Source organism: Triturus cristatus, chromosome 8 (assembly GCF_964204655.1).
Source record: "Triturus cristatus chromosome 8, aTriCri1.1, whole genome shotgun sequence".
Lineage (NCBI taxonomy): Eukaryota > Metazoa > Chordata > Amphibia > Caudata > Salamandridae > Triturus > Triturus cristatus.
Window position 1 is genome coordinate 998,644,645 of NC_140591.1, and position 27,497 is coordinate 998,672,141.

At 49.4% G+C, this 27,497-nt stretch overlaps 1 protein-coding gene across 2 annotated transcripts in view; it reads right to left on the minus strand.

Annotated features, from left to right (window-relative positions):
* Nucleotides 1–27,497, minus strand: part of UGGT2 (UDP-glucose glycoprotein glucosyltransferase 2) — a 1,472,699-nt gene that overhangs the window by 773,782 nt on the left and 671,420 nt on the right. The gene's annotated exons all lie outside the window — the stretch shown is intronic.

Below are 27,497 nucleotides of genomic sequence, written 5' to 3' on the forward strand. Positions count from 1 at the left end.
GATCCCCTGTTTTGGCTGAAGCTGTTCACACAATTGTTTTGAACTCCTAGATTTTACATGGAAACAATCGATTTCATCCAGATTTTCAAACAAGCATTGGCATAGCCAATAGGTCTCGCCTTTGGGACCTTATACGTTTTTAGCCATGCAACACATTATCCTGGGTGCTACAACATCTATGATCATCAGAACATTAGGCAAAAGTTTAGAATGGTGACCCCCCGTCAAACACACATGACCTTAGTCGTGCCATTTGCAGCCCACGTCAGATATGGCTCAAAAGGTATTCGGCAGTCACAGGTGGCTGTGAATAATAGTGTTAATAAGTGAGATGGGTTCACACGCGCGTGATTTGGAGCAGCAAGTGGGCATCACAGGTTGAAGCCTTAGGTGTGATGAGTGTCTGATGCAGCGCCAAGGCTGCACACCTACACACACATGAAACTCCGCCGACATCACCGAGCCTTCTGCACTTATCACTGCCTCCCCTTCAGCTCACAGACCACACCAAATGCCAGCCACAGTTGTATTTACGAGCCATGTTGGTAAACACTGATTAAAAGCAGCCAGGTCAAGAATATACTGCTTGTTTAGACAAACCCAGACAAGTTTTTGGTTGTCACGGCAACTTTGCAGACAGCAACCACGTCAAATCATATTTGAAACTGCAAAAGGAATGACATCTTACCTGAGCAGCAGAGCAGACATATTACAAGCAAACCACCGCCGACTGAAAGAATATAGTACTTGGATAAAAGGGGGGGGGGGGGCCGTAAACCCATCAACAGATGTGACCGCTGCTTTATAATCTCCAACATTAATTAAATGACGCTGTACCAATGCAAGGCTCAAAAACATTTCAAAGCTGTGGTACCCCCCAAAACGCAAACCCCAGAAACATCTGTCTCCCCAAAACGCAAACCCCAGGCCCAGAAACATCTGTCCCCCAAAACGCAAACCCCAGAAACATCGGTCTCCAGCGACTTTGTTTTCCAAATCTATGCTGGATTTTTATATCCAGATCTAGAAATATTTGTGAACCATAAGCGGACTGGTGTGACAAAATTTGCCAGGGCTGCTTTGGGTTCCCAGTCTGGCCCTGGCTCTTAAAGCACAAGTTACTACTTGTGTAATGATATATCTGTAAGAGACATTAGTTAGTGATAGATTTCTTACCTTAGAATATTCCCAAGGCGTCAGTCTGGATCCGGAAAGTTTTCTGCTAAGCAGTACCCCTGCGCGCCAGTAGGTGGCGCCGTGCGGCTCTGCGCGCGTCACTGGCGTCGTGCGTGCCGGGATGACGTCACAGAGGCTACTTAGGTGCCACCCATGTGCGCTGACGTCAGTTCTGTACACAACTTTCCGCGCCAAAACGCAGAGTCATGTGAGAAACTGACCTTTGGTGCATAAAACTAGGGCCCTAACAGGGGATGACCTCAACCCTAGTAATCAGTTCACAGAACGGGGAGGATGGGTGGGGCGGTAAAGAATCTATCACTAACTAATGTCTCTTACAGATATATCATTACACAAGTAGTAACTTATGCATCTGAAAGAGACACGTTAGTGATAGATTCCTTACCTTAGAATAGATACCCCAGCAATGCCAACCCCGGTGGTGGGTCTGCGAATAAGAGCACACCAGAAAGTCACAGAACAGCCAAAGAAGCCGTCTCTCTGGACCTGACTGTCAAGGCAGTAGTGCTTGGTAAACGTGTGCAGTGAGGCTCACGTAGCAGCCTGACAAATATCCTGCAAGGGGACACCACGTCCCAAGGCAGTAATGTCTGCAGTTGCCCTGGTCGAATGGGCATGCAGTCCCACAGGAGGCTCCTTCTTGGCCAAGGAGTAACATGCTTTGATGCACAGAATGACCCACCGGGAGATGGTCCGTTTGTGCACAGCCCGACCTCTTGTGGCACCCACGTAGCCAACAAAGAGCTGATCATCCACCCGGAACTGCTGTGTACGCCGCAGACAGAATGCGAGCGCACGTTTTGCGTCCAGACTGTGGAGCCGCTCCTCTTCCCTTGAAGGATGCAGAGGCGGAAAAAAGGTGGGCAAAGTGATGGTCTGCCCAATGTGGAAGGGCGTGACAACCTTTGGCAAGAAAGAAGGACGTGTCCTCAGAACCACCTTGTCCGGATGAACAGAAAGGAAAGGAGGTTTGGAAGAAAGAGCCTGGAGTTCACTCACTCTCCTGGCAGAGGTGATAGCTACCAGGAAAGCCGTCTTGAGAGTAAGAAGACCTAAGGGACAGTTATGAAGGGGCTCAAAGGGAGCACACATCAGAAAAGTCAAGACAAGATTCAAGTCCCACTGAGGCAATATGAAGGGCGCAGGTGGGAACGTATGCGTAATGCCCTTAAGAAAACGGTTAACAACCGGGGACTTAAAAAAAAAGAGATGGCTGATCTGGAAGCCGTAGAAAGGCAGAGATGGCCGAAAGATAACCTTTAACAGTGCCCAGAGCAGAGCCCTGCTGGGCCAAAGAGAGAAGGGACAGCAGAACCTCAGAAAGAGGGGCAGAGAGGGGATCCACAGTCTTAGCTGTGCGCCATGCCACAAATCTGTTCCAGCTACAGGCGTACACCGTTTTGGGACGCCTGGCTGCCAGGATGACATCAGAAGATCGAAAGGTGTCAACTGTCGCCGCTCAATCTCCAAGCATGGAGGTGGAGGCTGGACAGGTTCGGGTGGAGGACCGTCCCCTGCTGCTGCGAAAGAAGATCCTCCCAAAGAGGCAGACGGATCGGGGGATCGATGCTCATACTGAGTAGCTCGGGATACCATACACTTCGAGCCCAGTCCGGAGCAACAAGAATAACTTAGGCCCGGTTGCGCATGATCTTCTTCAGCACTCTGGGCAGAAGTGGTATAGGCGGAAAGGCAAACAACAGACCACAGCTCCACTCGAGACGAAAAGCGTCTCTGAGCGAGTGCCGCCTTGGAAATTCCAACGCGCAGAACTGATGACATTGCACGTCCTCTTCGGTGGCGAATAGATCTAACCAAGGCTCTCCCCGTCGCAGAAAGAGACCTTGCGCCACGTCCAAGTTCAGACGACACTCGTGATCCACCAAGCACCGGCGGCTGAGTTCGTCCGCCCTGGCGTTCAGAGAACCTGCCAGGGTTTGAACCACCAAGGTAATGCCTTGATGTTCCAGCCATGTCCAGAGGCGAAGAGCCTCCTGACATAGGGTCCACGACCACACCTGCAATACCACATGGCGGTGGTGTTGTCCGTGAACACCTGCACTACACTTCCCCGGACAGAGGGAAGGAATGCCTTCAGCGCAAGCCGGATCGCCCACAGCTCCAGAAGGTTGATATGGAGCCGGGACTCCGCTGGAGACCAGAGGCCTCTGATCTCCACCTCTCCCATGTGGCCTCCCCAACCCAGGAGGGACGCATCCATCACTACTGTGTGCTCCGGTTGGGGAAAGGAGAGGGATCTGCCATTGACCCAATTGCGATTCGTGAGCCACCACTGCAATTGCCGTGCAGTGCCCTCCGAGATATGGACATGATCGGACAGGTTGCCCTGATGCTGCGCCCACTGGAACTTCAGGTCCCACTGCAGAGCCCGCATATGCCACCTGGCATGCGGGCACCAGCAGGATGCAGGAAGCCATCAGGCCCAGAAGCTGGAGGGTCATCCCGACTGAAACCCAGGATAGAGGCTGAAAGAGCGGAACCAGAGCCTGAATATCCCAGACTCGCTGTTCGGGAGGATAAACCCGAAACAGCGTCGAATCCAGAACCGCTCCGGTGAAAGGGAGCTTCTGAGAGGGACTCAGGTGCGACTTCGGCACATTGATGAAGAACCCCAGCAGATGCAGGAGGTCGGCCGTAGTCTGGAGGTGGGAGACAACTGCCTGGGGCGAACCCGCCTTCAACAGCCAGTCGTCGAGGAAGGGGAAGACTGACACCCCTGACCTGCACAGATGAGCTGTGACCACCGCCATCACTTTCGTGAACACCCGAGGGGCACTGGTAAGGCCGAAGGGGAGCACGGCAAACTGAAAATGCTCCTGGCCTACCGTGAACCGCAGGTAACGCCGATGGGCCGGCAGGACGGGAATGTGAAAATAAGCGTCCTGCAAGTCCAACGCTACCATCCAGTCTCCAGGGTCTAGGGCAGACAGGACCTGAGCCAGAGTCAGCATCTTGAACTTCTCCTTCCGGAGGAAACGATTGACGTCCCGGAGGCCCAAGATGGGGTGCAGGCCCCCCTTGTCCTTCTTGGGGACCAGAAAGTCTTGGGAATAGCAACCACTCCCTACTTCCTGACTGGGAATGTACTCGATGGCCCCCTTGGCAGGAGGGCTGTGACTTCCTGACGGAGAAGAGCCAAGTGATCCCCCGACATGCGGTGGTACCGAGGTGGCATGGCTGGAGGGGAGGACAGAAAAGGGAGCGAGTAACCTTGGCAAATTAGCTGCAGCACCCACATGTCCAAAGTGATACCGCGCCAGTGGTGGAGGTGGTGATGGACCCTGCCTCCAACCGGCGTGGGGTGCCCCCTGAAGCTCGGATTAGGAAGGCTTGAAGGTGGAAGCAGCGGGTGCGGAGGTGGACTGCCCCGCCCGCTGGTTATTAGACCCACCCCTGCGGAAGCCCCGTCCGCGGCCACGCTGAGGCAGGTTCTGCACGGGCTTGGTGGAGGAGCGCGACTGGGCGCCCTTACCCTGGCCACGAAAGGAACGAAACCCAGGCGTTGCTGGTCTCTTAGCGGAAAGACCCAAAGACTTAGCCGTAGCCCGTGAGTCCTTAAAGCGCTCCAGGGCACTGTCCGCCTTGTCGCCAAAGAGGCAAGAGCCATCAAAAGACATGTCCATGAACGAACTCTGGACATCAAGCAAGAACCCGGTAGACCGCAACCAGGCATGACGCCGCAACGCGACGGTCGTGGAAATCGCCCTGCCCAAGGAATCAGCCGTGTCCAGACCACACCTGATGGCAAACTTCGCCGCATCATTGCCCTCCGCAATCGCTTGGGAAAGGACGGCCTGGACCTCTTCAGAACACTGAGGCAGGACCTCTGCTTCCGTATCCCACACGGCATGGGAGTAACGGCCCAACAAGCAGGCGGTATTAACCGACCGCAACCCCAAGCTGGCTGAGGAGAACAACCTCTTGCCATATTGGTCCAGCTTCTTAGAGTCCTTATCCGGTGGAGCCGTGGGAAAGGCACTCTGCGACGTCGAGGCCTGAATGACCAGGCTCTCCAGCGTGGGGTGAGTCGTCAAGAAGGCAGGGTCACCAGGTGCCGGGCGATGACGCCTAGCGACGTTCTTATCCACCTGTGCCCCCGAGGCCGGCCGCAACCAAGTGCCCAAGAGGACTTCGGTAAGGGCCTCATTAAAAGGAAGCAGTGGCTCCGACGATGTCTGGAGCACCTCCGTAAGGAGGTTGGTCTAAAGGGCCACCAGAGGGAGGTCGAGATGGAGAGCCTCCGCAGCTCGACGCAGCACCATAGTGTAGGAAGCACCCTCCTCCATAGTAGGCGGAGGGGAGGCAAACCCCGGGTCAGAAGACACATCAAGTTCACCCGCATCTTGAAGGTCATCCACCCAATCCTGCTCGGAGTCACACTCCGTGCAAGGAGGTCCTCGGAGCCGTCCCAGTCCTTATCCGGCTCCGGGGTAGAAGGAGCCGGCCGCGGCGGCAGGACCGGAGCCGGAGAGGGGGCCTGCGGCGCTGGCCGGGGCTGACCGAGAACCGCACCCCAATGAGGATCCCATATCGGAACGAAATGGTACGGGAACCGGGGCAGGGGTGGGATAAACGGCACTCAGTGCAGCACCTGTGGCGAAGCCAGGGGCGGCGCTGGGGCCGGAGCCAAGGGCAGCGCCGGGGCCGGAACCAGCGGTGCTACACCTTGTGGCGCCGGACCCACAGGTGCTGGATCCAGTGGCTCCGGGGCGGGCGCCGGAGGCGGTGCCGCCAGGTCAACAGGATCTGGACACAGGACTGCGGGGACCGCGGGGCCCGAAGGCGCGCTGGCGGGAGCCCGAGGCCCAAACAGGCGGTCCATGGTAGCAAGAAACTCTTGCATCTGTTCAGGAGTCGCCGACGGACCCGGGAATAGCGGGTAGGCCGCGGGACTCCCATACTCTGGAGGAGCCACAGGGGCGGAGCCCCTGTCCCCCTCATTCGCTTCCGGGGAGCGACAGGGGTACGTCGGAGAGTGAACGCACTTCTTCGACTTCTTCTTATGGCGTCGCTTACCGGAATCTGAAGGTGAAGACTTAGAGTCTGAGGCGCGATGGATCCGGTCCCGCGAGCGGGCCCGCGAACGGCCCCTGGACCCGGAGCGGCGGTGAGAGGAGTGCCGGACCTCCAGCAACTTCCGGCACCGCTCCCGCAAGGCCTTCGGGGTCATGGCCCGGCAGTCCCGACAATCCCGGGAGTCATGGTCGGTCTCCAGGCAGTAGAGGCAGACATCATGGGGGTCCGCCACCTACATATTACGGCGGCAGAACCCACAAGACTTAAAGCCGGGCATCCCTACGTGCACCAGGAGACAAGAGAAGGAGACAAAAGTCTCAAAAAAGTGGTCAAAAATTGACCAGGGACGTGCTCAATCCAGATCTGCGCTTTCGGTGTGGAAAAAGAAAGAACTGACGTCAGCGCGCATGGGTGGCGCTTAAGTAGCCTCCGTGACGTAATCCCGGCGCGCACGGCGCCAGTGACGGGCGTGGAGCCGCACGGCGCCACCTACTGGCGCGCAGGGGTACTACTAAGCAGAAATCTTTCCGGATCCAGACTGACGCCTGGGGAATATTCTAAGGTAAGGAATCTATCAGTAACGGGTCTCTTTCAGATGCTGGTGCCAAACTTGGCTCTGGCTCGGCTATCCCTGTTAATTGGATGGCTTGCCCTCTTTACCATATATGCAGCAGGAGCAAAGCCTGTCGAGCTGTTTTACCGCAGGGACTTATTCAACAGATCACGGGCACATGAAAACCAGCAAACAAGGGAACACATGCGGATGGATAAGTGACATGTATGCAGCAGCGGTGCCAGCAGACAGCGTGGGAGTTGGGTGCCCTCCCTTGAAGAAATATCAGCCCCCCCCCTGGAGTCTCCCACCAACCAAAACATCCTTCCCTTATCTGAGGCCCAATAGCATTAGCGCATCACTCACCCCGAAGCAGAGCGTCGGGCTTAGAGAGCTGGTTTCGAGTGTCCGGGGAGGCCCGGGCCTAAAGCCTTGTGCAGACCTTCTTCCTCTCCGTCTGCTCGGCTTCCCCCCAAATGACTCTCTGTCTCCAGACCCTTGAAGATTAGCCGGGCCACCAACGCCCCTCGCACCCCCAGGGATTGAGTGAGACCCCATTCTGTCTCTTTGTGCTCTCACGGCATCCTTCAGCCGACATTCTGACATTGGGTCCGTCTCTTGTACACTTGAGTGTGAAACGTGTGTTTACGTTGTACGCACTGAGCGTGCGGCGGTGTCTGTACTGTGGACATCTGTGCATGCACCTATCTCCAGTGAAGCGGGATCCCGTGTATCCATAGGGTAGCATCCTGCAGTGCTCAATTTGAGCCCGTTGTTTGCAGTGCTTGGCACTGGGACTTCATCGTCCACACCGGAGCGTAAGACAGTCTGGCAAATGGTTGCACTGTCTGTCTATTTAAGAGATGAGCACAGCAACAGTAGTTTGTTAATTCAGTGTACACTGAAAACGACTCATACCTGCCGCCCAAGCCATTCTTATAGCTTTAGGGGCCCGGATTAAGCCCAATTGTCACACCGATGCATAATGTGAAGAGACCCATATGCCGCTCTGAACATTGTGGTATATGTACAAAAAAACAATAATTGTTACTGGTAATTACATCGCCTGCAATCCTGGCCTCTAGCGGACAAGTTACCCTCTATGAAACTAGGATAGTTCGCTCAAATTCCTATTTCCCATTTGACGCGCACTTGTGATCTTTGGCAAATAATATTAGTCTTTTCTGCATTCGTTTCATCATTGGCTGCTTCCATCAGCCTGCGCGCCACAGCTACGAACGTATCATTTTGATGTGAAAGTGCCTAGAATCGCACCGCGTTGTATAAGCCATGCCAGCGACGCCCACTTTGGCTTCTCTGCCGTTCTTTGCCATTTTATTGGTGGCCTAAATAATATTATGATGATTATTGCAATGATTTAAAACGTGCGCAGTCTTGGTGAGGGGTGAAGGGGGAGGCGCGTTTTAACGGAGACGTGTAAACGAGCCGGGGGAACCAAGAGTAAGCATACATCAGCTTTGTGTTTATTCCAGAACAGAGAGGGCCGTAAGATACGCACTGTGGGGCGCGGATGGAGAGTATTAACAAAATGTCCTTCACAGAAATGACGATGAAAGCGATGAATAGTTGCACAGGAGTAATGACATCAAACTATGAAAAGGCATTGGTAATGCAGTCGTTTTGGATGTTTTAGCTTATGGGCATTTGCATAGCGCTCTCTGCTGCTAGTATGGCATCGTGGCGCTTGTTTATTCCGAGCAGTTTTTATTTGGTTGTGTGTGTTGTGAGTAGAGTTTCATGGTGTGCGTTTGGAAGAGGGTTGTTGACGGATTTGTTTAGAAGTGGTTTGTGAATGTTAATTTGAAAGTGAAATGGATGGCTGTTCCAAAGCACTAATCGTGCTTTGTAGTGAAAAGGTTTCTACCAAGTTTTACTAACAACCAGCACAGCGTGGGCATCAGCAGTGCAAGCTTCCCCGACATTAAGCACCTACAGAGGGCAGATGGCAGCAGCAGTGCACCTTTTCCAGGGGCTGTTCCCCTTCAGGGGCCCAAGGCACAGCCCTCCCACCTGTAAGTAGAAAAAAGCGTGCGCGCCTCGCGCTGACGAGAAGAGGAGGAGGCAGCAGGGGGAGGGAAAGAGGAGGGGGCCTGGGTCTGTTTCCCTTGTGGGAGCGAGCAGGAACCATATGTTAATTAAAACCAGATGGTTGTAAAGCCTGCTCCCGCAAGGGAATCGCCAAACGTGCACGCGTTGCCATTGAAAGCAATGCAACGCTGGCACGTTTTGGGGCCAAAACTGAATCGATTACTAAAGGTCTCCTATGCAGCGCATGCGCGCTGCGTAGGCGAGACCTAAAAAGGTAATCCTAACAATCCTAAAGATTCTATGTTCATTGACCTGTTGGATAGTGACTACAATCTTTAAATAAATACTACCAGAACGTAGACATCATTAGGTGGAAGAGAATAACCTGTAATTTCTCTATCAAACAGGCTTCCAGATTGGGATTGTGTGAGAAATTGGGTTATTGGTTGGGGGGGGGGGGGGGTGGAAGCCCCACTCAGGCAACAACCACAATCCTTGGCAGGGTGTCGCACAAACAGTCACTAACTTAACCTGTGCTTGACTCTTTGGTAGCTTGGCACAAAGCAGCCAGGCTTAAATTGGAGGAAAAGTGTAAAATATGTATGCAGTACACACACAGAAATAAAACACCACATGAAAAATCCAAAACCAGTTTTAGAAAAACAGAGTACATTTTAATACATAAAATGATACCAAACAAAATCCCAATCAGTAGAGCCAAAGATATTCAATTTTGAAGCCTGAAGTCGATACAGCGAATAAAGGCACAAGGTGCTGGGGCGTGGCCAACTGTCGCGTAAGATGGGCACTTTCTGACGTGGCTCCTGTCACCGCCAACTAAACCCAAAACCATCCGCTAATTTATCTGTCAGCCGTGACAGAAAAACTGCACTTCAATATCTGCTCATCGTGACAATGCAGAAAATAAACGTATTGAGGCTCTGAACTGAGTCTGCACCGAATGGAGAGGTGGAGCCTTTGAACTGAGATGAAGCTACAATATTGCGTACCCGCACAGCACCAGAGACAAGCATGCCTAGAGAGGAAAGCTGCACATGGAGCAGAGTGACTTCTGGAGATTGGCGGCGCTGCAGCCCTTGCATTGACCCTGGCAGCACTGGAGACGGAGGCAGCTGAGTCAAGGACGGCATCATGGGTGAGCCTCCCTGGTCGTAGCCTTGGATATGCAGGACTTATTACAAAGATCAGGCCCGACTCAGCGCTGAGAACGTATTGTGTATCGAGTGTCAGACCCACACATAGTGGCCCCCAACGCAGGCTTCTCTTACTCACGCTGCCCATGAGGCTCACCATAGATACTCGACCCTGGCTGAGCTATAGTACACTGTCCAGCGATGGACCAAATTATCACGCAATGGCCCCTAATTAGTATGCTCTTGGTCTATGTGATGCGTTGCTGCCCCAGGCCGCATGACACTGCTGCTGTATTGATCAAGAAACCCTCTTTCTACAAGTGACGCTGAGCTACAGAGAAGGGCCCCCTAGGGCAACGTGCCTCCCAACCCACGACGGCCTGAGGTAACTGCCTGACCTCGTACTACAGCTTGCGGTGGCCCAAGGCCACGGGGGCCCCTGGAGACAGCTGAGCATGGAGCGCTTGGCTGAGTATTAAAGAGACACGTACAACCTATTCATCGGCGCACTGTGCTGTAGACACCATATTGGTAAGTGAACATGGTACTTTTCGCCCCACACCTCCTACTACAATGTACCATGCACATTGTAGATGACAGATCCCTAAATTTAGGATGACTTGGTTCCTGACGAGCCTCTTTGGCGCAGTGAAGTCGCTCCGCAAGTCCCCCCAGATCCACGATAAGGAGCACCTGGTGAGTGGCTGAGCACACATCCTCCCGGCTACCTATACCATGGCAATCACAGCCTGGCTGCACTACGGTCAGAAAGACGCTTCTGATCAGACAAAATAAAGACACACCTACGCTCTTATAGCCCAGACACACCCGGGAGGATGTGGGGGCTTGCTCAGGGTAAATCGACATGTTGCAGGGAGTCCACTCATTGCCCCTGGCAGAAGGCGGTGAACACTGAAGCACACCCATCCCTTGCCCCACCACCCTCGTGCAGGATTGAACCCTTCCAGCTGGGAAACTCGGAACGGACCTCGTAAAATGACTGGCAGTAGGGGAGCCCGCAGCGCCCACCAGAGAAGATTGGACAAATGTACACTGCCCAAAGACACCATCACAGCACCTATGGCGAATGAACCGTCAACTCCAGTCGCACAGACCTCCCCTTGGGGAAGGAACACCCACCCTCGTTGACATAATGGCAGCGATTCAAGGAGTTTGTAGCATCTTTGAAAGAGAAATAAACTCCATTTAAACGGAAGTTACACTGATGAGGGCCGATCTTCGCAATATGGGGGCCCGACTTAAGGAGGCAAAATGATTCAATTGCCACTCTCAAAACAGAAGCGAAGACATTGAAGAGTCAGGTCAAAGATCTCCAAGCGACTACTACGGCTCTGGAGGCTAGACTGGAGGGGTGCTCAAGACGGAACAAAGTTCGTATACTAGGGGTCTCTGAAAGTGCAGCGGGGCCTGCTGTTGATCTCTTTATAGAAGACCTCATTCTCAAGCAATTGCAGCCCAGTGGCCTCTCAAACTAATTCTCTATCAAACAAGCACATCGTGTACCCCACCGAAGCCAGGCGCACCTCCACGTTCAATAATAGCATGCATCTTTAACTATTGAGACCATGATGTCAAACAGCCATTAGTGCACCATCAGTCAACTAAAAAAAATTAAACATCACCTTTTTTGCAGATTTCACATTGCATGTTCAAATCTACAATGCAGTTTTCTCGAAGTCAAATAAGCCTTAAGGGAACTTGAAATAAAATACCTCATGATTTTCTCAGCGAAGTTGCCATAAGTAGCAGCCCACCACAATGCATGACTCTTGGCTGCATAGCCCCATCAGTCTGCGGTGAAGACTACAACACTGAGACAGTGCAATGCCTATAAATTGTCCGTCATTAGTGTATAACTCCGAGTTCTAGCATACATAGACATCTGCCTCCTTCTCTTATAGAGCTCAGACACTGTGACTGGATACTAGAGATCTTCACATGATGGCAAAACTGTGGTAACATTTCTTCTTTCAAGTGGGAAGGGTCAGCTAGGTGGCCGCTTGGCAACGACCAGGGCCTCCTACAGTTTATAGTATGCCTGACAGGCGCTCTATAGAGTTGGGGGTTCAGGGAGTTTTAACTCCGTCATGCAGGGGAGGGAGATCTGGGTTTGGGTTTCCCAGTTGCATTGTTGGACAAGTTACTTACCTTTGTTAACGCCTTATCTGGTAGACAAAAACTTAACTATCTGATAGAGACATCTAGCAGCAGATTCCTTACCTTTGAACTTCCAGGCGTCAGGCTGCATCCCGGAAGATTTTTGATAGCAGTACTCCTGTGTGCCTTTAGGTGGCATCGGTCGACTCCACGTGACGTCGTAGACGTCAGGTTCTACGTCATCAAGACGTCTGCGTCGTCGATATAGGCGCCAGCCCAGCAAGCAAAGTCAGTACTTTTCACGACTTTCCACACCAGAAGTGCTGAGCCATGAAGTGACTGACTGTGGTGTGCAAAAAACAACTAGGACCCTGAAAGGGAACAGCCCTGACACTAACCAATCTGCAGTACAGGGACGATAGGCGAGTCAGTAAGGAACCTGCAGCTAGATCATGTCTCTCCCAGATAAGGCGTTACCAAAGGTAAGTAACTTGTACATCTGATAGAGACATCTACCTTCAAATTCCTTACCTTTGAACAGATACCGAAGCAATACCATCCCCGGAAGAGGGACTGCGGGAAGGTTTCAGACCAAGAACTCTTGTAGAACAGAGAAACCGAAGAGAGCCTCCCTGCGGACCTGAGAATCCAGGCAGTAGTGTCTGGCAAAAGTGTGCTGAGTTGCCCATGTGGCCACTTGGCAGATGTCAGAAACTGGAAAAGCACGCTGGAAAGCCGTGGTGGCTGCTTTCGCCCTGGTAAAAATGGGCTTAAAGGCCTTTAGGAGGTTGTTTCTTTGCCAAGGCATAGCATATTTTATGCAGAGGATGACCCAGCGTGAAATGGTCCTCTTCTAAACTGCTCTTCCCTGCTTTGCTCCCACGTACCCTATTAAGAGTTGGTCATCCACCCAGAACTCTTTTGTATGATCAAGGTAGGATGAGAACGCTCCTTTTAGGTACAGACAGTGGAGACGCTCTTCTTCCTTGGAAAGATGCAGAGGCGCATAGGAGGTGGTCAGACGAACAGATTGGGCCGGATGGAAAGGCGTTACTACCTTTGGCTGGAAAGTCAGTCAGATAAGGAGGCTGAGATGACAGTGTCTGCAGTTCAATCACCCTCCTGGCAGAAATTATTGCCACTAAAAAGGCTATTTTAATAGTGAGCAGCCGGAGGGGACAATTGTGCAGAGGTTCAAATAGTGCACACATAAAAAAGTAAGGCCCCATCGGGGTATAATTAAAGGCGAAAGAGGGGAACATATGGTTAAGCCTCTTCAAAAATCTCTGTACAGGAGGTGATTGGAAAAGAGATGGCTGATCAGGAAGCCAAAGAAAAGCAGACCGGGCTGAAAAGTAGCCCAGCAGAGTGCCCAGAGCAGAGCCCTGCTGGGCCAAGAAGAGAATAAAGACAAGGACATCTGACAGTGAAGCAGACAAAGAGTCAGTCAACTGGTCTGTACAGTATTTACAAAATGTTTGCCATCGGTAGGCATATATCGACTTCGTGGAGGGAAGCCTGGCTGCCAGAATAACCTCACATACTTCATCAGGAAGGTCAAAAGCTGTCAACTGTTGCCACTCAATCTCCACACAGGGAGGCGGAGAGTGGAGGACCCGCCCCTGCTGCTGCGACAGAAGAGGCAGCCTGACCGGAGGATCGATGCTCATCTGTAGAAGCTCGGGATACCAGACTCTCCGTGCCCAGTCCGGAGCCACAAGGATGATTTGGGCCCAGTCACTCCTGATCTTCTTGAGCACTCTGGGCAGGAGTGGTATGGGCGGAAATGCATATAGGAGGCCTGTGCCACACTCATGATGAAAAGTGTTGCAGAGTGAGAGCCAACTTGAAAACCCCAATGCACAAAACTGCTGACATTGCACACTCTCTTCGGAGGCGAATAGATCTATCCAAGGCTTTCCCCACTGTTGAAAGAGACCATGCACCACCTACGGATGGAGATGCCACTTATAATCCGCAAGGCACCAGCGGCAGAGTTTGTCTGCTCTGGCGTTCAGAGAACCGGCCATATGTTGAACCACCAGGGAAATGCTCTGCTGTTCCAGCCAAGTCCCGGGCCTCTTGTTAAAGGGTCCATGACCCCACTCCACCTGTGTTGCTGCAGTACCACATAGCGGTAGGGTTGTCTGTGAACACTTGAACTAACCTTCCTTTGAGGTACGGCAAAAAGGCTTTCAGTGGCAATCAGATCGTACGAAGCTCCAACATGTTGGTATGGAGCGTGGCTTCCACCAGAGACCAGAGGCCTCTGATCTCCACCTCTCTAAAGTGGCCGCCTCATCCCAGAAGAGACGCATCCATCACAAGGTGAGATCTGGGTGGGGAAGGGAGAGGGGTCTGCCACTGACCCAATTGTGATTTGTCAACCACCACCGCAAGTTGGTCACAGTGCCCTCCGATATTTGAACCAGGTCGGTGAGATTTCCTCGATGCTGCGCCCATTGAAACTTCAGGTCCCACTGCAGAACCCGCAGGTGCCATCTGGCATGGTCCGCTAGCAGGATGCAGGAGGCCTTGAGGCCCAACAACCTCAGAGTAATTCTCACAGAAATCCAGGATAGAGGCTGCAACATCGGTTTAATAGCCAGAGTATCCTGGACTCGCCATTCGGGAGGATAGGCCCGAAACTGCACCATGTCCAGAAACGCTCCGATGAAAGAGGGAGCATCTGAGAGGGAGTCAGTTGTGACTTCGGCACATTGATAGTGAACACCAGCGAATGCAGGAGGTATGCCGTAGTCTGGAGGTGGAAGAAGACTACTTGGGATGAGCCCGCCTTCAACAACCAGTCGTTGAGGTAGGGGAAGGCTCAAACCCCTGATCTCTGCAGATGGAGTGCAACCACCACCATCACCATGGTGAACGCCCGAGGGTCACTGGTGAGGCCAAAGGGGAGCACCACAAACTGAAAGTGCATGTGGTCCACTGTAAAACGTGGGTAGTGATGATGGGCAGGCAGGACGGGGGTGGAAATAGGCGTCCTGCAAGTCCAACTCTACCATCCAGTCTCCCGGGTCCAGAGCAGACAGGACCTGAGCAAGGGTGAGCATCTTGAACTTCACCTTTTTGAGGAAGCAGTTGAGGGCCCTGAGGTCTGGGATAGGACGAAGGCCTCCGTCTTTCTTCGGAACCAGAAAATAAAAGGAATAGCAACCACAGTCTAGCTCTAGCCTGGGAACCCTCTCTATGGCTCCCTTGGCCAAGAGAGTCTCGCAAAGTAAGGCAAGGTGATCCTCCGTCAGCCGATCGTAAGTTGCAGGCATGGTGGGGGGAGTAGTCTCAAAGGGGAGGGAGTAGCTCCTTCGGACTATTTGCAGCACTCCTGTCTGAGGTGAAATCTCACCAGTGGTGGAGGTGATGGCACATCCAGCCACCAACTGGGCATCCAGGATTCAGAAAGATCGGACTAGGAGGATTTTGCTGTGGAGGTGGGGGCTGTGGCTTGACTTGACTTCTGGCCACCCAACCCACGGGGTCAGGGCGAACCGCGTCCCCACCGAGGTTGCTGGACTTGTGGGGTCCCCTAACTGGAATAGGATTGGAGCAGTTGGAAGCCCCTCTGTAGCCACAAAAGGGCCGAAGAGCAGACACAGGTCGGGATGATGTGCAGAGTGCCTAAGGACTTGGCGGTAGCCCGCGAGTCCTTAAAATGCTCAAGCGCCGAGTCTGCTTTGTCTCCAAAGAGATGGGAGCCATCAACGTCATGTCCATAAGATTAGCTTGGACATCCCCTGCAAAGCCAGACGTTCTCAACCAGGAATGGCGCCTAACAGCCACCATTGAGGAAACTGCTCTGCTTAGTGAGTGTGTTGTATCTAAGCCACATTGTATGTCAAACTTAGCCGCATCAAGTTTGTTGCACCATCCATAAGGCTTTATTCAACCTCGGTCCCACCTATCTTTCAGAGAAATTCACGCCTTACCTGCCTTCCAGGTCTCTTCGCTCGGGATCTAAGTCTCTTATTGTAGTTCTCCAAGTCAAGAAAGCTAGATTGGGTGGGAAGGCCCTTTCCCATCCCGGCCCCCGCTATTGGAATAAGCTCCCTCTGCACTTGAGTCAATGCCCCAATCAACTACAATTCAGAAAGCAGCTTAAGACCACTCTCTTCTGTCTCTGATTTTGCTGTAGTAGCTCTACTTCCCTGTTGCCCATCCGAAGCGCAGAGATACCCCTTCGGGGGTCGATTCAGGTGCTATATAAATAAAATAAATAAATAAATAAATCTCTCCCGTCTTTCGTGGCTTGGGAGAGGAGAGCTCGGTCCTCCTCTGTGACTCTGGTCAGCACTTGCCCAATCGTATCCCATAGAGAATGGGAGTACCGGCCCAAGAGGCATGCAGTGTTTACCGACCGCAATTTTAGGCTGGTGGAAGAAAAGATTTTCTTACCGAAGCTAACCAGCCTTTAGGATTCCCTGTCCCGGGGTGTGGAAGGGAACACGCAAAGGGGAGTTGAGGCTTGGACCACCAAGCTCTTGGGGGTGGGGTGGGGTGGTTAGAGAGGAAAGCTAGGTTGCCCAGTGCAAGGTGGTGGCGGTGGGCAATGGTTCTATTCACAGGAGCCCCTTTGCTGGGCTTGGACCAGGTGCCCAGTAGAACATCTGTTAAGGCCTTGTTGAAAGGAAGCAAGGGTTCTGAGAAGGAGACACCAGGCTGCAAGACCTCTGTCAAGAAGTTAGTCTTCACTGCCACTATAGGAAGCTGCAGGTCCAAGACCTCCACAGCCCTATGCACCACCACTGTGAATGAAGTTCCCTCCTCTGTAGCCAGGTTAGGGGGAGACAGCATGACAGAATCTGGGGAGGTGTCCAAGCCACTGGCATCACTCAGGCTCTCATACCAATCCAGGTCTTGGTTGAATTGTGGGATATCTAAGGGATGATTCTGACCCTCCCAATCTTTATCCTCAATGCCTAACCCTTCAGAATAGGATAGGTTTTACGGCATGGAGCCGTACGGCTCCGTCCGGTTCCGGTCTCGGCTTTGGTGGACGCCCGACCGGCTCCGTGCCATCCGGAATGATTATGGGGGAGGTGCAGCCGGTCGGCACCAGTGACGCCAAGGACCTTTACGTAATATGCGGCTCCAAGGGAGGACGCAGAGGTACGACCGGCATAGGTCTGGAACCGGATAAAAGAGGAGGCTGTGGTCAGAGCCAAAGGTGCGGAACCCACAGGGTTTTCTTCAGCTAAACCTGCGGGCCTAAAGGCGCGCCGGAAGGATCAGGCCGCCCAAATATGGTGCACATGGCATCATAATATTCTTTTAGTTGGGCAGGGGTCACGACCGGAAAGGGCGGGAAACGCGGAGCTGACCAAGACACCCGCTCCGCAGAGTGGGGCCTTGAACACCGAGGCTCCTCCATCTCGTCACGCGACAGACAGGGCGAAGTCAAAGCACGTAATTGTTCTCTTTGTGGCAAGGGTCTCTGAAACCAGTCCTGTCCTCCCTGGTGCAGCATAACCACAGGGGGAGAAGACAGCATTGGGAAAAGGAAACACTGCCTACTCAGGTGCAAGTGAAACTTCTCCCACCACCCTAAATGCAGACCAGGTCTATTCAGACCAGCAATGAGTCACTCATGCAAGGCAGGGCACCCCTCAACACCCCCACCCAATGACTGTCTAGAGGGAATGCCCATCCCTAGCTCCTGTCACTCCACACCAGACGCTAATTTACACAAACAGTCAGAGGCACACAGGATAGTAAAGTAAGAAAATGCCCACTTTCTAAAAGTGGCATTTCAAACACAGAATGTAAAAACCAGCTCCACCAAAAGGTGTGTTAATACATTCTGAGTTCAGAGAGCCTAAACTCCAATTTTCTTTTTTGTCCATATGGAAAGTTATATTTGAAAAAGGTTACAAAACAACTCCCATTTTAGCCTATGGGGCAGATAGCCTTTCAATAGTGAAAATCAAAATACACAGTACTTCACTGACAGGACATGTCACACACACCAGTACATGTCCTACCCTTCACATACACTGTACTCTGCCCATGGGGGTACCTTGGGCTTACCTGAGAGGTGCCTTACATGGGAGGAAAGGGAAGGTGTGGATCTGGCAAGTGGGTGCACTTACCAGGTTAACAGGGCAGTTAACGTTGCGCAAAGATACTACAGTGGTACAAATGAGACACATTTACAGGGCTACTTGTGTGGGTGGCACAACCAGTGCTGCAAGCCCACTAGTAGCATTTGATTTACAGGCCCTGGCCCACACTGTGCACTTTACTAGGGACTTACCAGTAAATCAAATACACCAATCATGGACAACCAAACATATAATTTATACAGAGAGCATATGCACTTTAGCACTGATCAACAGTGGTAAAGTGCCCAGAATCCTATAGCCAACAAAAACAGGGTCAGAAAACTAGGAGGCAAAAGGCAAAAAGTTTAGGGATAAACCTGTCAAAAGGGCCAGGTCTAACACAGAGGCTCCTCTGACTCGACGCAAGACGGACGGGACAAAGTCGAAGAATGCTTCTTATGGTGCTTCTTACCTGACCGTGAGGACTTCGAGGAAGAAGACTTAGACCCCCCGGAGCGGTGCTTGGACCTTCTTCTCAACCAAGATCGACGAGGCGACCTTTGTGGCACCGAACACCGGGCCGTGATCAGCTTTAGGGAAAGCACATGGACCCGGCAATCATAGCACGACTTCTTGTTGTGGTCGCGCTCCAGGCACCAGAGACGCACCAAATGGGGATCCGTGACCGAGATGGCATGGTGCCAGGCGCCACACGGCTTAATCCCCGAGGCTTTCCTACTAGACATACCTAGCACACCAAAAGGATTCGATGAAAGTCAAAAAATTCTGTCAAAAAGTGACAGGGGGTAGCTCTCTTTGACGGATATGCGCTGGCAGGTGTGGAAAGTAAATAACTGACGTCAGAGCGCCAGGGTGGCACCTATATAGACGACGCAGATGTCATCACGACGGTGAACCCAACGCCTACAACGTTATGCAGAGTTGACCGATGCCACCTATCGACGTGCAGGGGTACTGTTATCAAAAATCTTCCGGATCCAGCCTGACACCTGGAAGTTCAAAGGTAAGGAATCTGCGGCTAGATGTCTGTATCAGATTGTACCTTTTTTGTTACATTAGTTTAATTGTGAAATCCTATATCTTACACAGCAGCAGCACATGCAGTGCATACTCTTGTCTAGACCTACGGCCTATCCCATTATTAGATGAGATCCCATTCTACCCCACACCCCATAAACGTCTATGGTCGCTAAGGTAGTCGCACCATCAGCCCCGCTACTTGCTGGGACTGCCCGTAGCCCCGGAGACAGGCTTGTACTTCGACTCCCTCTACGGCCCTCTGACACACTGCATGCATGGCAGACACATTATCGACTAATAGCTATAGAATGCTTTCCTGGAACGTTAATGGATTAGGAGACAAAATTAAGGGGGGGAGTGGTATACAGAACCTCAAGAGACACTCACTAGATGTTGTTCTGCAGGAGACACACCTTCAGGGGAACACTTATCAAGCACTAGACACATGGGGATATAAGATGGTAGCACATATGGGTTATACCACAGGCTCTAGAGGTGTTGGCATCCTTGTCCTCAAGTCACTATCACTTATTCTACAGAACAGCTGGACCAACACACATGGGAGATATGTGGGGCTTTTGGGACAGTGGGAGGGCATGGCGCTCAACACGTTCTCCATCTATTTACCCCCACAACTTTATGACGCAGCGTTCTCTGACCTAATCAGACTCTTCCTCCAACTTCCAGACAGCAGCTTGTTATTGGGAGGACATTTTAATACTGCCCTCTGCGACGCCAGCGATCGCTGGCCCTCTTACCAAACCAGGTCTTCTCATCGGCCATTGGCCAATTTTACAGTGACGCTCGGCATGGTTGACACATGGTGTGCATATAACCCCCAACACAACGGTAAACTTGCCATTCGAGAGCCCATGGCAGCCTCTCGTGCATTAATATACTCACCCTATACCATCAGCTTCCTCACGTTAGAGAGGTTAACCATCTCACCAGAGGCATCTCTACTCACTCCCTAATCTGGGGGGCATACAGCCCAATTGTCCATAGTGACAACCAGCTAATCGTGCTAAGTCCCTGATATTTTAAAAATACCCCGCGTCCATGCGGGTCTACAAGAGCCCACCGAGAAATACTTTGATGAAAATGAAGGCTTGGTGACTTACCCTCAGACCCTATGGGAGACGTACAAGACGGTCATAAGGGGTCAGGACCTACCATTAATAGTGGTGCAAAGAAAGGAAAAAAGGGCCATTTAAAAGCACTTGAAAGGAAGATCCAAGTGTTAGAATTCCAGTTTGCTGACACTGAATATGGAGACACACATCATGATCTAACCGTAAAACAAAAATAATACAGATATATTGCAGCAGAAGCCACTAGGGCCAGCGACCACTCAACCCAAAAGCGCCTCTATGAGGTAGGTGACAGGGCTGGGAAGCTCCTGGCATGGCTTGATAGAAGGAAATGAGCAAACCCCTTTGTGCTCGAGATACAGAGTTAAGGGAGAGCGAGGTAAAGATCGACAGGGCATAGCCAATGCCTTCGCGGCTTACTATACTCACCTATACTCCCCGACACTTATGGCCAAAGCTGAGGAGTCTTGCGAACTACTAGTAGACATCCAGCTCCCAAGTCTTTCACAATAGGGTAGGGCACTCCCGGAAGAGGTACAGACTGAAAGCGAAGTGACATAAGCTATCCGAGACTTAATCCCCGGTAAAGCAGTGGGCCCTAACAGTCTGCCCATCTAGCTATATAAGTTTACAGCTTCAAAGTTCACTCCTCACCTTCTACGAATGCTTTTAGATAGCTGCAAATCTGCCATTTTTCCTAGGGTTTTGAGTTTGGCTAATAGCGACAAAGGAACCACGCATCTTTCTGGAAGACATTCTTTCTAGAAAAGTATGGTCCTAGCTAGGGTGGAAATGTAAAGAGGACAGGTTAATTCTCATCATTAATACGGTGAAAAGGATCTCAGCAGGCCTTCTTGTAAAAATGTTCCCATCCTAAAACAATCTTAAGACAACCATCTAGACCTCAGCCTACAGAAAAAGCCTGGATGAAATCAATAAACAAATTAATGAAAATAGGTTAGTTTTGACACAACAAAAGATACCTAAACTACAAAAGGATTTAGTTTTGAGAAAATATATGGTTACTTAACCAATGACTATCAGTTCCAGCAACAATTATCCCAAGATTCAACAAACATTCAGAAAAATAAATCTGTCTTGCAGAAATGGTCCTCAAGTTCAGATGAGTGGAGCAGTGTGGATAAATAAATGGGCTGACCATGGGTTTTCACTCAGCCAAATGGTAAGACGTTTTCCAATTCCTCTTACTTTGGCCACAGAATTCTAGTGGTTTTCTAGCTTAACAGCAATTTTCAAAATTTAATTTGATTGGATGAGAGGCAATGTATGGAAAACAAACATTGAGGCATATACGAATATGTAAACACAGGCAATTGCAGATGAATTAATTTTGGGATGTCTTTATTCTCTGTTGTGCTTCACAAGGTATAAACAGCCAACGCGTTTCGCCCAAACATGGGCTTCTTCAGGGCAGTATAATATGTAAGGAAAGGTGTATCCGATAGCGCGTTTATCCAAGAAGGACGATTTGAGATGAATCCTAATGCATTTACTATAAGCTCGTGGTAGAGCGAGAAAGAAGACCAGACGAAAGTGTAGCTGGCACTCCAATGTTCAGTCCACACTGGGTTCAGTATTTCCAGCGTGGTAGTTGCCAGTGACCGGATAACAATTAATTACGATTTTGAAGGCGGCATTCACCGCATGTTGAAACCCCGCACCTGGTCCGTTAGCGACGTCAGTGGGCCTGGTCGGTAGAAGCAATGAGCCAGCTGCTTCCTATCTCTTCTTTTCAATTTTCAAAATTCTACAGCCAGTTTTGGGATGAGGAAGGGCCAGAGGAATTGGATAACAAAGAAAAAAACACCCATCACATACCACATCAAACAAACCATAGATGACAACCAGAAGGAAGGGGAAGTAGTTGATCCCCAGAACAAGCAAACAGACCTAATATTGAATGTATCCAATCTGATGTAGAAAGGATAGTCCTCAACAATGGACTGGTATTTGTTCCAACACCACTAACAGACTCATTCAATCTCCAATACAAACTTGCAGTTTTCTTCCATAAAATTTAGCTTAACGCCTTTTTTTGAACAGACGGAAGTTTAGAAGTTATCAAACACTGTGCTTTTTAACTCATCCAGATTCACTCCCCTTATGATTTACACAGTGGTCGAAATCCTAACTTTAAAAAAAATCAATACTAAAGGAAGTAAGAAACTTGAAGTACTATTCCACAGTATCTCTCATGAAGTACAGATGGTCTTTAATGCTTTATCCACAAAGAGCTCATTAATAAACTACAGATAAATTTGGGGCAATAGCGGTCATGTGTCCCACAATCTATAGAGCAGAACACCTGACACTATTGAATGATTGTAATAGTAATAAAATTCCTATTTTTGATTCCCACCAAAACGCTCTCTAACCAAATCAAGGCAATGGCATATGAAGCTGAAAGTGCAGGGTGGATCTTCAAAATGTGAAACCAAATTTCTAATAAAATCTGATACAAAGATACCACATTTTTACATTCTGCTCAAGATTCATGAACAATGGAATCCACCATTTGGGTGCCCAATAGTTACATTGATTCTTTACCCAAGCCACTTTCCAGTTTTGGCGACTTCTGTTTGAGACAATGAATGAGAAAATGCTCTCCTTTGTCAAAGGTATGAAAGACAATCTAAACCTAAAATCAGACATCAATTCCCCCTAAACTACTGAGTTCATCATCGTTTTGGAAGTCAAAGCCATTCACTTAAGTATCCACATTTGTAAAGCGCGAACAATCACCCGTAAGGGTCTCTAGGCGCTGGGGGCCGTTGGGAAGATTAAGCAAGCTATTGCCCAGAGTCACATGGTGCTGGGCTAATCTGCCTCCGGTCCCGGGGATCGAACCGTGATCCCCAGATTCCGGAGTCAGTCGCCCTGGCCGCGGCGCCACACCTCTTCACAAGCATCTTGTATGATGCTACACTATAAATCAGAGTGCTACTCTAGCCCTAAAAATCAACTTCTTTAAATTCGAAAACAAATTATTCCTTCAGTGCCACTTCACGTCCATGGGAAGTACCTTAGCTCAGAGCCTTGCCATGCATGACTTTGAGATGAAATATATCAACTCTGATACCATTCCTTTTAAGCCTTGCTTTAGATACATCAATTACATTTTCAATGTTTGGCATGGAAATGATGACACTGGACAAAACTTCAAGTAGATCAACAGGCAAGATCCATAACTTAGAAACACCTCAACATACTCCAATGTGGAGATCTTATTTCTGAACCTCAATATCCATATAACCAGTAGAATACTAATAAGAAAAACCTAAAAAAAAAAGTCATGGATCACAATACCTCCTGAGTTGTGATTGTTTTCACCTCAGGACATTGAGAGAAAATCTCCTGTATGGGCAATTCTTACTACTATGACGTATCTGCAGTGAGATTTCATCTTACAAGATCAAGCCTTGTATCTGACTGGTAACTTTTTGGGATAATAACTATACCAAAAAGATCATCAAGAAAGCAAGGAAATGCGCTAGAAACAATAAATTGGATGCACTATTTTCAACTCACACCAGTCAATGACACAAGAGGATTACCTGTGTTACAACCTATGCATCCCTTTTTGATGAGCTTAAAAAATGATAAAGCGGAATCGGTCTTTCCTTACAAGAGCCACTTTTGCATTCAAGAGGTAAAAAATCTTAAGGAAGTTTGTGTTCATACAAGGCCAAAAGTGGACACCCCTGTGGAGTCTGTATCTATGAGCTGGAGCCTAACTTGGATCACTAGACATTGTCCATGTGGCCAATATAATATCTGTCCCTTACTATTCAAACCAAAGAACCTGACTTGGGTCTACATCACGTATGGCAGCTTTGTAAACATAATGATTGCAATACTACTAATGCTGCAAACATATTTACATGCCCCTAAACTTTAGTATATTGGCAGGATGACGTGAACGATCAAAATAGGAATAAACAAACACAGCAGTATCACCCGATACAAAAGCACTACCACTTAATTACCAACTTACTATCTTGAAAAACAACACACGCCAAACAATACTAAGTGGGTAGTATTAGAAACACTACACAAAGGGCATAATCTACAGTCTAGCCTCTTTGAGCAGGAACAATTAGTCTATAAGATCCAAACTCATATTATTGGACTTAACAACATCTCTAGGTCATTATAAACAAAGAATGAATAAATGTAGAGAACAACAACCCATGACCCACTGTCCCACAGATAATATATCTTTGATATTATCTTATTTTACTCTACATACCATACTGGATTAAATCTCTATCTGCAACCTCACATTTCCCACGAAATGTATTTTCGATGCCTTCTTTCTAAAGGTGTTAATAAATGAACTTTGATCTTTAACAAGAAAAAAATGGGTTATGACTTTCAAAACAGAGTAGTATTTCACAAATGACTCGAATTCTTGTGTACATACTATTTTTTCTAAACATAATTTTATTGAGATTTTTTTTAAACATCATAACATATATGAGTCACATTTGCTTCAAAAGTCAAAGAGCCATTAAGAGGTATAAGTCATGTATACAATGATTCTCTACAAATTGTAAACGGTAGCATAGACATTCCTGAACAAAAGCCTTAGTTAACACAGCAACATTTTGTCTAAGGAGCAGAAGAGCGGAAATTATCGGATCGCTGATATAAAGAAATATTCGAGTAATAACAAACTTGTGGTTATCTAATGAGCTATACTTTACCATACTAATACAGAACGTATAACTTGCCCCCTCCCCCGTTCACTGGTCCACCAATTTATTATTCAACATAGCAAAGGATTGTATTCATTCAGTAGAATAAAAAACCAACAAATACAGGGTTTATACATTTGTAGATCCCTAGGCGAGTAAAGGCATGAAGTAATGCGACATTACTGTGTAACAGTCGATACAGTTACTGGGGACACGGGAGGTGGGGGTGGAATGGGTCCGCTCTGTGATGCTGGAGGAGTAAGTGTGTCTATGGCTTTAAATGTTTCAAGCATGTGATCCCATTCCATAGAAATAGGAGTCTTACGCAGACCTCGAGACTCTTCTTGCCTGAAAATCGCACTTTCTGCAGTGCCCCAGCGGATCACTTCAGTCTGCCATACAAGTGGTGTAGGGGGAGAAGCGGATTTCCATCGCATTGTGATGGCTCGTTTTGCTATGAGTACGGCCAGATCGGCAAATCTGTACTGGACCTTCTGCCTTTTGGGGTGTTTATGCAGGCCCAATAGACAACTTTCTGCTGATGACCAAACGGCCGCACCGGTGACTTCCTGCACGCTGTAACTGATTGTTTGCCAGTATGCACGCAAATGCGGGCACTCCCACATCATGTGAAGTAGGTCCACATCCACCTCCTGACACCTAGGACAGGTAAGCTGTGCGGAAGGAAATATACAATTAAGACGATGTGGTGTGAGGTATGCCCTATGCAATATCATGTACTGTATGTATTTGAATTTAGCGTTGAGGGACACTTTCTTCGGAAATTCTTAAACAGCGGCCCAGTCTTTGTCTGTCACTTCCCTTCCCAGTTCCAGGGACCACTTGGTTCGGAGTGGAATCAACAGTATCCCTGAGTGCGACCGAATACCTCTGTATAGCTAGCGAGTGAGGTGGCGTTCTCTCCCATTAGATATATTGCATTTACTAGTTCATGTTTAGGGGGCTCAATCCCATCAGGGGACCAACGGAGTTTGATGTAATGAGAGATGGTAGCGTGTAGGAGAAAAAGTGTCGGGGGACCCCTTGGGTACAAATACAATTATCGTGATCTTCCAGCGCGCCCTAAATGAACAGTGTTCCAAGTGTTGACACACCACATTAGTACAGTCTTGAGCAAAGGGGAATTGTGGGTGGGATCCTACTTTGGGGCAAAAGCAGAGTATGAAGGACACCCCGGTCAAGAAGCTGAGGTGTATAACCAATTTCCTGTATGTTTCGTCCCACTAGCCAATAAGATAACCACTGCAATTGACTGGCCATGCAATAGGCTCGAAAGTCTGGGACTCCGAGTCCTCCCTTTGCAGGACGCAGCTGTAACTTGGCAAGACTGACTCTGCTACGTCCTTTACCCAAAATAGGTTCTAAAAGGAGTGTATCAAGTGTATGAAAAATTTGGGCTGGGATGATGATTGGCAGATTGGTAAAAAAAATATAGGAGACGAGGGAGCATCACCATTTTGGAAATGGCCCATCACCGACAGGGGCAGCGAGGTCCTAAAAGAAACCTGCATCCGGAGTGATCTAATCGCATTCAGCAGGTTGCCATCTAGAAGGTCTTGGGGTGTTCTATATATTTGTATACCTAGGTACTTAAAGGTGTCTGGGGCGGTTGTTAATAATAAGTCATCGAAAGGCATTGAATCCGGGGCGTCTTTGTGTCGCATATAAAAAGCATATGATTTATTTACATTAATAGCCAGGCCCAATATCTGCTCAAAGTATTTAAATATGGACGGAACAGGTTCCAGGCTTGCAGTGAGATCTTTGAGATAAAGGATTATATCATCTGCATAGGCGGACACTAAATACGTGGTTTTATTTATTACAATCCCCAGATCCATGGCCTCTTTGCGGAGTTTAATGAGTAGGGGCTCTAACACCAGTACAAACAGCAACAGTGACAAGGGGCATCCTTGTCGCGTACCCCTGGCTATAGGGTAAACAGAAGAGATATGAGAGGCAGTCCCGGCCCGAGCTGTGGGAGCAGAATATAGTAGCTCAACCCACTTCAAGCAACCTCTGGGAATACCAAACTTTTCCATAGAAGTTAGCATACGAGTCCAATCGAGTGTATCGAACGCCTGTCGCATATCACTTGAAATGCACCCAGTCGTGTGAGAAAGTTAAGCTGCAGTTTCCATTATATAATATTGAGGGAGGTACTGTGGCCCGGTATGAAGCCACTTTGGTCAATGTGGATACGTTTTGGGAGCTAGGGAAAGAGGCGCTTGGCCAAAATCTTACTGAGTATTTTATACTCTGTGGATAACAATGAAAGGTGGCTGTAACCTGACATGTCACGTGGATCTCTATTTGGTTCAGGGAGAGAAGTAACTAATGCTTGCATAGTTGTTAAGGGAAGAGTATGCTTCTCCAGGGCTGTCTTGTAGAGATTTTCTAAACGGGGGGGGGGGGGGATAATTCTTGTGTACATACTAGATGACTCTTATGGACATTACATT